Source organism: Pygoscelis adeliae, unplaced genomic scaffold, assembly GCF_000699105.1.
Source record: "Pygoscelis adeliae isolate BGI_AS28 unplaced genomic scaffold, ASM69910v1 Scaffold244, whole genome shotgun sequence".
Classification (NCBI taxonomy): domain Eukaryota; kingdom Metazoa; phylum Chordata; class Aves; order Sphenisciformes; family Spheniscidae; genus Pygoscelis; species Pygoscelis adeliae.
Window position 1 is genome coordinate 46,619 of NW_008824648.1, and position 11,935 is coordinate 58,553.

An 11,935-nucleotide genomic window follows, 5' to 3' on the forward strand; every position below is an offset into this window, starting at 1 on the left:
GGCCGAGCCCCCGTGCGCGGGGATGCCGAGGCTGTTACCCCGCCCTCCTGGGGCGGGAAGAGGAGGAGGAGGAGGGGGGAAAGCAACACTCTTCTCTCGTTGGAAACCACCGGGGGGGAAGGGGCATCGGACAAGAGATGCCCAGTAAGTTGTCCGCGGCCCCTGCACGTCCCTGGCACAGAGGGGTACAGCCGGGGGGTGGGAGGCAGCACCCACTCTCTCTCTCTCTTTCCCGCCCTCCCACCTTCTGGAAAGGTCATCACACCCAGGGGATGGTTCCAGTCCAGCTGGGTCAGCTGAGGCCAGAGGCTGCCCTGGGAGCCCCTCCAAGGGTGACACTGCCACACTGATCTGACACCTTCAGAGGCACTGTGCTCCTCAGGTGTTTCCCCGCTGCGCCCAAGGGGGTCACGGCAGCCCACTTGGGGTTACCCGTTGTCCATCGGGCTGCCCCTCTGTGCTCCTCAGGTGTTTCCCTGCTGCGCCCAAGGGGGTCATGGCAGCCCACTGGGGTTACCCGTTGTCCATCGGGCTGCCCCTCTGTGCTGCCCTGTGTTCCCAGCTGGGAGAATGTGTGAAAGCAGGAAGACGGGCTTTCTTTTCATTTGTTGTCAAGACTTCTCCTCAGCCTCCTGTTCCCAAGCACTACTGTCTTTTTAAATAAGCTCGCTCTCCCCAGGCTCCTTGGTGTTGTGAATGCAGGAAAAGCCTGCTTTTATGATTTATAAATACGATTTATAGCAGAGCTGTCAAGTCACCATATTAATTGCCTCCAGTTTGACTGCCCTCTGCAGTTCTGTACAGCATTGCTTTTTTCTAACAACACCTCTTGCTAGATCAATTTAAGGCTCAGCTAAGCTGAAGCATACCTCTAGCCACCCAATCAACACCGATAATAAAAACTCCAAAGGTTCACCTATCCCCTTTCCGACGCCTGCCTCCCTCCAGGCACGTTGATGCACTCGATGCCGTTGATGCACTAGGCAGAACGGCATCGTTCTCATCACATCTCGTGGAGCTGCATCGCTCTACAGGGCTGACAGGAGTCCGGGGCGGGTGGGATTGTGAGGGTATTGAAACAGCCTTAGCGATCTGTCAGGAGAACAAGTGTTGCCATAAGTACACCCAAAGATCAGGCTTGCTGAATAAGAATGTTATCTTCAGTCACTCTATGGGTCAGAAGCGGACTTGAGTTCATGTTTCATTTGTGATTTAACTTCCTCTTTTAGGAAAATCTGCCTGCATTGAAGACTTTTGCCCTAGTGTTTTACCAAGCACACATATCTCTCTGCCTCCAAGCATATTTCAACCCTAAATACTCACCAGCCCTCAATGTGCTGAGTGACAATCCTCTCGTCATGTGCCTGGGACAGTGAGGGAAAAAAGCCTGTGTGCTTGGGAGCAGAGGTGAGCATTTTCTGAGTCATGAACTTGCTGCTCCACATAGTGCCTGCACAGTGGTGCAGGAGAACAAGTCGCTGAAGGAGCACAATTAAAGGTTCGGGTTACTCTTGACAGTTAGTTTCAGTTGCTCAGCTGCTCCTCAGACAGAGGCGATGGATGCCTTCATGCTGGTAACTTCGGAAAACTGCACTGCTCCTCCCACACTTCATGGAATGGAAAAACCACTTCTCTGCCCCCTGTGCCTAAGCACATCCCGATGGCAAAGGAATAGACAGAGACCCGAGATACGTGGAGGAACCAGATCTGCCAACTACTGCATCTGGCTGGAGGCTCTGGCTTTCCTCTAGCCCATTCTTCAAGCAACAGTCTTCTGGGCTCATTCAAGGGCCTTTTGATCCTCAGCCTGTTTCATCTCCCACCCCAGTTGGGAGTATTTTTCAACTGTATCATTTTACTGATCCGGTTGATCTAGCTCATACTGTTGCTGAGGACGATTTGTACCAGTATGGGGGTAGGAAACAGTGGCCAGGGGTGTGGGTTTTTAAGATGAGTACTCGTAACAAGCCTGAGGAGAGCCTGTTAACGCTCTGTACTTTTCTCTCACTGCACCACTGTAGGTTGGTGGGTGCCAGCACTGCTTTCTGCTGCAGCTCCGCAGAGAGGGACGTTTGCCTTGTACACTGTCAGCCTTTGCTTCTGATTAAAGGATGTGGTCTTTACAGAATGACAACAAAGGCATCAGCCCAGCGTAAAGCTCTAGCAAGCACCAAGCTACAAAGCCCTGTTGCTTTTACTGAGTGACATTAAACAAATAATGCTACAGGCCTTGCCTTGATACACTGTGATAGCAAGGCAAGAGCAACCTGGGTCACGTTTCAGATCTCATGCAGGTTTTAGCACAGATTTGGGATCTTTGCTCTTGCTCCTTAGCCCCTGCTGCCTTGAGCCTCTGATCTGTCTGCCACTACAGGGTCACAGAGCAGGAGAGACCATGACACTGTGCTGGGCATAAGGGAAGGGACCTAGCAGAAAGTCAGGCTTTGAGGAGCCCTGCTGAAAAGCATCATTCTCATTTGCAGCTAATTTGAACATTGCTCCTTTCTTAGGGTTTCTGGTCACTCTAGACATGTCCTGCATGTGCCCCAGCATACAGAGTGGATAAGAAGTTGCTGAGGACTATGAGTTCCACTCTCTGCTGAAGGTCCTGGCCTCTTCTTCCCGTCTTCCTGCAGCCTGAGCCACAGCATTACGAAAACATCTGTTTGAAGGGGGTCCTGTGGGTTCCCTCTAGCCCAGCTTTCCACTTGGACCAAAACTTGCCACCACTTGATCAAGTCAGACATGACTTTGTCTAGCAGAATTGCCAGGCACAAAATTTTCAGATCTGTTTCTCCACTGCTTGCTTTAGGATGCTGCTTTCATTGCCCTGAGGATCCAGGTTGTTTTTTAATCCTGCCTAATGCTGAATTTCATAAAGGTCGTAAAATATTTCAGGGACTTGAGCCAGCAAGAGAGTGCATGAGAAATATGTGCAGGAGGAACTGCATGCTAATGAGTACTATTGCCTTCTCTACCGAATACAGCAAGAAGCAGATCCCAATGCTCGCTGTACAAAAGCAGCTCTGAGATCTTTGCAGAAGACAGCAATATCAGACATGGTGCGTAAGTGAGAGATATTTCCCAGCTCTTCTTTTCCAAAAGCTCCAGTAAACCATTCTAAAAGACACACCCTGTACAGATGTGTACACATGTGCTGAATCTGCTGCATCTACAAATTCATCACCCTAGGCACAAAAACCCATCTCATCATGCCTTTTCCACCCTGATTGCTCATCATGTCAAAGCTACTGCTGACTGGCCTCCCTCACTTGGTTAAAGTGCTGCTTGCCTTTGGGAAGTTGGCTTTTGCAAGACTTGCAGATTATGTCGAAGAAATCTGACTTTGTCAAGTTTTGTTAAACATTTAGTGAATTATCTGAATTCATAGTAGCACTAAATCCTTAACTGGTTAAAGATAAGAAAGGATTCATGCAAGACTAAGAGTAAAGGAAATCAGTATTTAACTAGTGCGCTACACTGAGATGTCATGGGCTTGACTCTGACAGAAATCACGAATAGCTAAACTATAGGATCAGTAGAACTACACACGGGTGTTATCTGGGTAAAGCAAGTAATCAGACAAGGATGTATTTAAAGTATCTAGTGCATGTAAACCACCACTGCAGTTCTTCAGTAGTAAAAAGCTAACATCATAAATGTGCTCAGATATTTACAACTCCAGCTTGCTGTTAGTCATGTTACAGAGAACCAAGGACTACCATAAGATGTACAATAAAAATACAGAGACACACTCCTTTCCCTCACCATCTAGATAGATGAAGAGAGGGAGCTAACACAGGCAGCGGGAGCAGAAACGGTGAGGTCTGATGAGAAAGCTGGGAATAGACACCTAGACCAGGGATACATCTTGGCCATGCTGTATAGCAGCTACTAGGGAGGTAAGCTTTGGAAGCCTGCTAAGAAGAAAGGAAGCTTCCCATGTCCTCTCTAACGAAGCAGATCTGGAGAGACACCAGTTGTGACTGCCCCACGTTCTTACACCTTTAGGACAAAGCCTGGGACTGCAGACTAAGAAGTGGCACCAAGCTAAGCGGGGGCAGCAACACAAGTTCCCCGGTGCAAGATTCTCCCACACTCAGCCCAAGCTCCTGGGACGGGACTCCCTCCAGTACAGTTTGCATTGCTATTTGCAAATCAGGAATGGGCACTCCGCCCTTCTGCTTCCCTTTTGAGGGCCTCAGTGCCCGCAGGAGGTTAACAGGATTAAAGCGTGTTTTATCTGTTCCAACTCAGCTCTCCAGAGGTCAGCTACCTCCCTAGACACGAATGTTGACATACACAATGTTACATAGCCACTTCACCTCCTTCCTCTGGAGCAAAGTCCAGGCTGCCCCACCAGCCATTCCTAAAAACTTTAACTTTTATCCAGTCCCAAGGCCTGAGCTGCTGCCATTAGTACTTGTTGTGGCAGCCCCGAACAGATTCAGACTTTTCTGCAGTAGTGGCTGTACACCCAGAGTCGCAGTGTCCTTCCCCAAAGGGACACTGCACAACAGCAGAACATGAGAGAGCATGACAGTAAACAGCTTGTATTCTGGAGAAGGAGAGATAAGAAACTAGCTCAGTCTCGTCCATAACTCCCCCCTTCTTTTGTGCCTTCCTAGATGCCTACAGTGTTATAAGACCTTGACGGAAAACTACCACGCCACATCCTTCCAACACAGGGCAGAGCATCATGTTAGGTGAAAAAAAAGGCAAAGTGCAAAGGCCCAGAATCTCAGCTGTCCCCTGCTCTGATGCAGACTGCAGGAAAATCACATTCACCAATAGGAAAACTGAGGCAAAAAGACGGGGGATCACCAGGTAGCAAGTGTTATCAAAGAGAACCCAAAGCAGCAGGCCAGACTAGATGTTTGACTTACAGATGAATGCAGTAACATAGATGAAGGGGAGAACAAAAAGAAGGAAGCACTTGGTTGCACAGCTCACCCAGTAATGCCACAGGAAAAAGCTCCACACTCCTAAGCTACTTATGCCGGAGCTCTCTGTACTCACCTTCCAGCTTGCCCAACTGGTTATGTTCCACTAGGTCCCAGGTGCATCTCAATATTTAGCTATCTTTTTCAGTAGAGCCACCGCCTGGTGTTTGTCTTGGCCAGGGCTTCTCAAGTTTTTTGACAGTGCTGCTCTGCTCCTCTCCAGACCTAATTTTTCTCTCCTAGTTTGGAAACTGCTGTGTAAGTGAGGATGACTAGTGCTCGCAAAAGGGGCAGAGGGAGCCCAGAGCTACCCAGGAACCACTGAAGGGCACCTAGGTGTCCTAGGGCAGGAGACAGTTGGCACTAATTCGGGACAGGCAGGTGGAGTAGAGAATCATAACAAAAAAGCTAAGATAGATCTGAATGGAGAGTATATGAAAGCCTGGGTGTAGAACACCAGGAGTGGCAGAAGTTGATGGCACTAAGCTTAGCAGCTCACCAGGACATCAACACATTTAGGGGTAGCTCCTCCAGGCACCCAGACTGGGAAAGAAAAGACAATAAGTAAATCTTAATGACTCACAGAGGAGGGACAGGATAAGAAACTGAATACTGTCATCTCCTAAAGGGTATGAAAAGGCACATGCAAAAACAAGCCATGGTCACCAGGCTAAGAACGCAGAAGACATGAGAGCTCCGTAACTGGTGTTCCTCGTTCTGTGTCATCACAAGGGCCCCCGACCACAGCACGTGGACACAGACCTTGGTGCCCAGATTCTGAACAGTCCATTTGGACGCACCTCTTGGTGCTCATGAGTACACAGGCAAGAGAACAGAATTGGTGTGCAATTGGTTCTGTTTTAAACTGAAGTAACCATTGAGCTTTGCTGCTCCTGGTGCCTGCATTGCCCACCTCTGCACTGATCTCTGCCCACTTCAGCCTTCTCTTCTGTCCTACTTTCAGCAGCTCCTCAGCAATACAGCCCTTACCAAGGCCACTCATGTCTCACACCAGAGTAAAAGACCTCCGTAGTCCGGTTCTGCAGCCAGAGCATGGCCCACAGACCACTCCCTTCCATCAAAGGCCTTCCTTCTCCTCCCTAGTGCAAGAAACAGGCAAGCATGGAACATAGTCCCTGAGGTTTTCCTTCCTGAGAGGTCTCCCAGCCCTCTCTCACAAAGCCTGCCAAACCTAACAAGGCTGGCAAAATCAGAGCTGGAAAGGCCTTTAACAATGCGTGTCCAGCATACAGAGGGGGTGATCAAGGAGGTTTTTTCAGTGCTGTACTCTGTACTTCCCCTCCACCTTGCTCTTGGAAAGTCTAGATGTGGGTTGGCTGTCACAAGTCTCCTTCCACCACTGTTTGCCTCTTTTGAAGGCAAACTCCCAGTCACACATCTCAGTGTGATCCAGTAAGCAGCTCAAGGACCAGACCCTGGTGCTACAGGACTTCAGCTGGTCCGCTGCCCTTGTCTCCATACATACATGGTGGACAATGCAGGCTGGTGGCACAGTCTCTTCTGGGCCTGTACAGGATAACACCCTTTGAGGCAGAAGAGGCTGTATTTCTATAAGGACTCAGAAAGACTGACATCTCTCATTGCCGTAACAGTTGTCTATTCTATAAGAAACTGAGGAAAAACTCTGCCCTTTTGTTTGCCCCAGAAATCTTTGCATGTGATTTCAAAGCTTGCTTTGCTTTGCAAACTCCTAACACGTCTGAACAACCTGGGTGGTTTAACACGTTACAACAATGTGTGTGTGCGTGTGTATGGAGTTTTTCTATGTCTGAGCTAGCCATTTGCTGTTATGTCTGATGCTTTTTGCGGAAAGTGACCCTGTAGGTAGTCACAGCCAACCGAATCATAGAATCATAGAATCATAGAATCATTAAGGTTGGAAAAGACCTCTAAGATCATCAAGTCCAACCATCAACCCAACACCACCATGCCCACTAAACCATGTCCCTAAGCGCCTCACCTACATGTCTTTTAAATACTTCCAGGGATGGTGACTCAACCACTTCCCGGGCCAGCCTCTTCCAATGTTTAACCACTCTTTCGGTAAAGACTTTTTTCCTCATGTCCAATCTAATCCTCCCCTGGCGCAACTTGAGGCCATTTCCTCTCATCCTATCGCTTGTTACTTGGGAGAAGAGACCGACACCCACCTCGCTACAACCTCCTTTCAGGTAGTTGTAGAGAGCGATGAGGTCTCCCCTCAGCCTCCTTTTCTCCAGGCTAAACAACCCCAGTTCCCTCAGCCGCTCCCCATAGGACTTGTTCTCCAGACCCTTCACCAGCCTCGTTGCCCTTCTCTGGACACGCTCCAGCACCTCAAGGTCCTTCTTGTCGTGAGGGGCCCAAAACTGAACACAGTATTCAAGGTGCGGCCTCACCAGGGCCGAGTACAGGGGCACAATCACTTCTCTACTCCTGCTGGCCACACTATTTATGATACAGGCCAGGATGCCATTGGCCTTCTTGGCCGCCTGGGCACACTGCCGGCTCATGTTCAGCCGGCTGTCCACCAGCACCCCCAGGTCCTTTTCTGCCGGGCAGCTTTCCAGCCACTCTTCCCCAAGCCTGTAGCGCTGCATGGGGCTGTTGTGGCCCAAGTGCAGGACCTGGCACTTGGCCTTGTTGAACCTCATACAGTTGGCCTCGGCCCATCGATCCAGCCTGTCCAGGTCCCTCTGCAGAGCCTTCCTACCCTCGAGCAGATCAACACTGCCGCCCAACTTGGTGTCGTCTGCAAACTTACTGAGGGAGCACTCGATCCCCTCGTCCAGGTCATTGATAAAGATATTGAACAAGACCGTCCCCAAAACTGAGCCCTGGGGAACACCGCTCGTGACTGGCCGCCAGCTGGATGAATGACGGGATGGCTTTTCAGCCCTTTCTCAGGCAGCACAAGCACAGCCAGCTTCAAGCTCCTGCCTTGCACGTTGCTCTGACAGGCTGTTTCTTAGGCTGCTACTGTGCCTTCTGGCACCTAGAGGTGAGCACACCAGCAGGGAAATGACTGGTATCTTCTGGAGACGGCAGTGGTCAGTGTACAGCACCATCCAGAGCTGGTTCGGGACATCCTGTGCCGTAGAGCCCTGTCACTCTGCCAGGCGCACGGGCTCCCTTGGTAACTTGCTGTGGCACACCTCAGCGAAGCCTGGCGTGACCTCAGGCTGGAGAACCACCACCGGACACTCACATTGTTTTGTCAGCTGAGCATTCGCATTCCTCCTTCAGCACTCCTGGGTCAGGGCTCGGCCTTAGCTCACCGCACCCCAGGGGCTGGCACCCTTCTGCCACCCGCTTGGGCACCTGGCATGCGTGCAGCATGGCTGGCTGGTGATGAGCTACGCCTGACATTTGCCACCTCTGAAATCGGGCCATGAGCAAGGTTTCTTAGTCAGTTCCTCAAGCGTTGAATTCTGCCACCTCTCTCCAAAACCTGGCATGTTCATTTTAATGTATCCCTTGGCCTCTGAGCTCAGGAGAGGGGCTGGACCTGGCACCCGCTGAAATTCCTCCTACTTCTACTGCTCTCCCAGTGCCGGGCTCCTTGCTTTCAGGTTTGGAGGCCCTGAATTAGGGCTTTTGTGACCAGCAAAAGGACGGCATGGCACTTCATCTGGGTTTGTAATCAGCTGGCTCATCAGATGATGCTGGCTTCTCCCCTCCCTTTTCCCTAGTTACTGATACACTCTATGAATACTGATAGCTGTTCCCTGATGTTGCTTTTTTCTTTATAAGTGACTCCTGCTATGATGTGTTTGTAGGGGCAGGACAGTCTCCAGCCAACAACCTCCCGTGCTAAAGGCTGACCAGTGAGCAGCAGCTGTAGGCTAATACTACCACTTATTAAGGACTTTTCACAAGACTGCAAAAAATAAGCAAAACCTGTACTAACCCTGTTTAAAGGTTGGCGAGAAAAGAACTGTAACCTGCCAGAGATGGGCAAAGTTTGCAACAAATACTCAGGTGGGAGGATCTAGTATCATAAAGTGTGTTTTGGAAACCCTGGATTCTGCTTCTGTCTTTTTGCCACTGAGAAAGTAATTTTTCTGTGTCTTAGTTTCTCTCAGTAAAACAAATGGGATATTTGCTACCGACCTCCTTTGAAAACGGAGCAGAGTAGGGTCTGGATGGGCGAAGGGTTGTGAGTGGTGCTGACTGACATCTACTGGTAAACTAAACACAGTTGATAAGGTAACTCAAGAAGCTGGGCTGTATTTGGGAGGTGGGGTGGGTCTGGGGATTTACATCTTCCTTTTAAACACGAAAAGTTAGGCTTGCTCGTTGTTGAGACAGATGCATCATACTCTTGGAGAGAAACAGAGGAGACACTGCCAGGAGCTTTCCACACTCGTGGCCACGGCTGGTTGGGGCTGCCCCTTGCCAGATGCCTGAGCCTGCTTCCAGACATCTGTGCCGTGCCCCTCCTTGCGCACATCAGTGAATCTCTCCGTGCCTCACTTGTGCTTTCACACCGTGGTTAGGGCACTGCTTTCTTCCCCCTTGGCTGGATCCGAGAGCGCCTTAAGGCAAGCCTCTCCTTCGGAGCACACGCAGCACCTGCCACAGTGGGGCTCGGACCCTGGCCACTGCAACTGCCGACACAAATAACCACGGTGGTGATATCTCTTCAGAGCACCTTATACTTCTCCAAACCTCCTGAAGATTTTTAACCACCTCAAGGCACAGCTGTCTTCTGCAAGACAGAGGCTCCCCAGCCAAGACACGGCAGTTTGGAAGGCAACCCTCTGCAAATTGGAACAAAACACAGCCGTGCATCTGCTATCGAGGAAAAAATACTTTACTTTCCCCATGAGACATATATCATCTAAATAATGCCAGCTCTTGATGGGAGGCCTGACAACACACATCCGAAAAGAGCAGCTGTATGAACTTACCATTCAGTATATTTATGTTATTTCTCAACCAGCTTGAACACACGATTGACAATTACACACAAGCTATTGCTCGGGACAAGTAATAATTGCCTTGCCCTACTCTGGGACACATCATATACATGACGGCACGTTGACAAGGAACAGACAAGACAACAGTTGCATGGAGATGTACAGGTAAGAGAAGACACTAATGCAGGCACAGGCATATACCAGTGACAGAATTTGTTTTACACTGAGTGGCACTGGCACCACCAAAATCACGGCATGGGGCGAAGGGAGTGGTCTTTCTGCCAGAAAGGGGGAAAGGAGCTCACCGATCAGGCTGTTGATGATACCCAGGAGACCACTGCAGCCTGTAGTTCTTGTCTGATCCCAGCCAGAGCTGGTTCAGGGCTCCTCAACAGTGCAGGCTGACTGCTGCCCCTCGCCCCAAAGGAGAGGAGGCTGCCAGGCTGTTCTTCTCAGCTGGAAGGGGGGAGCCCTGGCAAGCTGGGCTTGCTGCTCCTGTGGTTGTCACGGACAGGCAGAGTGAGGGGCAGACATCTCTCCCACTTGCAACAGCCCCGTGGGGACTCCATGCTCTCCCTTTGCAGGGGAAAGGCGGCTTCCCGGGATTCAGGCATGAACAAACCCTGCAGTGCAAACACAAGAGCTTTGCTCCTCCTGCTGCCCTAAAGAGCATCCCACATTGCCTGTGACCTGGTTGACTGAGGCTGACGGTCACCGTCCCGTAGATCTGAGTGCAGTTGCCACAGCATTGTCCTCTTGCCTCACCTGCCTTCCCTGATGCTTACGGGGGTCCCTGTGCAGAAACGAGCAGTGTGGTGGAGGTTGCCTCCTGGTGTGTAGCGACAGCGGGGTTCTTGCGCTGCACTGCAGTGGCTGCAGCATCCCTGCCTCGGTGGGTGAGTTATCTGTGGGGCTGATCCTGCAGATGTTTGGCACAGCTCAGGAGGGGAACAGAAACACTGGGCAATGCAAAGAGGGAGGTCTTGTGCCGCCTTTTCTGTTGAGCAGAACAACCAAGCAACACTCTCCCTGTGACAAATCTGAGGCTTTATAAAGCCAGGCCTTACAGATAATCACTGCCACCATTTTCTTGGCAGGACCTGAATTCAGCATCCTGTTAGCAACAACTACTGTGAGGACATGTTAAGGACCTGAGCCTCAGCCAGCAACATGTCTTCCACTGACTCTACCAGCGCAGGATCAACCCCCTGAGGCAGTTAGTTACTGCTTGGATCTCTCCCATGGTTCCAGACTTAGTTCTTCACAGATCAGTATCCCAGGTATTTGATATCTATGCAGTAACACAGACTCAGGACCTCATCCAATATTCTGAGTCTCTGGAAAAGGCAGGCAGTCCTTTAGAGACTTCAAAAGAGCAGCCTATATTTTTTATTTTGCAATTAGGCCTCAATAACCATAGTCTGCTATTGAGCCAGGATCTAAAACAAGGCCTTACAAATTAATTTAAGGAAGAACCTTCCTCTGTGCCTTTCAACACACAGAGCACCCAATTCATTAACTGCCCATTAGAGAGCATGTAGCTCCTCTGTTCAATTACAGCTTAGCATATGGATTTTCTGTTTAATTAAAATTTGCAAAAAAAAAAAGCCTATTTCAGGAAGTTCTCCTGACATAGGCCGTTTTCTTCTGAATAAGACAATAGCTTCAATGCTGAGAGTAGGAGGAAATAAGCAACATCATTGTTCTGCGTTCAGCTGAAAAAGCTGAAGGTAAGAAGCTCTTGCTCAATTCTGAATTCAGTGGAGCTGGGGGTCAAGAACCATGACAATGTCTCACAGATAAGTCATATCCCCAACAGCAGGAGCAGCTGATGGGAAGTGAGCTGTGAGACCCTGCAGTTCCTGCATCTACAGCTCTTGCTGGAATCTAAGGTCCCCGTGGGCTGCGTGACAAGGTCTCACAGCTCCTGCTAGGCTCCGGCAGCTGAATGACCCTCTGCTTCAGTTTATCAATGATATCTTATAGCTGTGACAGCCCTGGAGCCTGGGCCATCTGGGGACAGGGCTGATCCTGAGGTCCTTCAGATGCTCCCAGGGAGGCTTTCCCCCA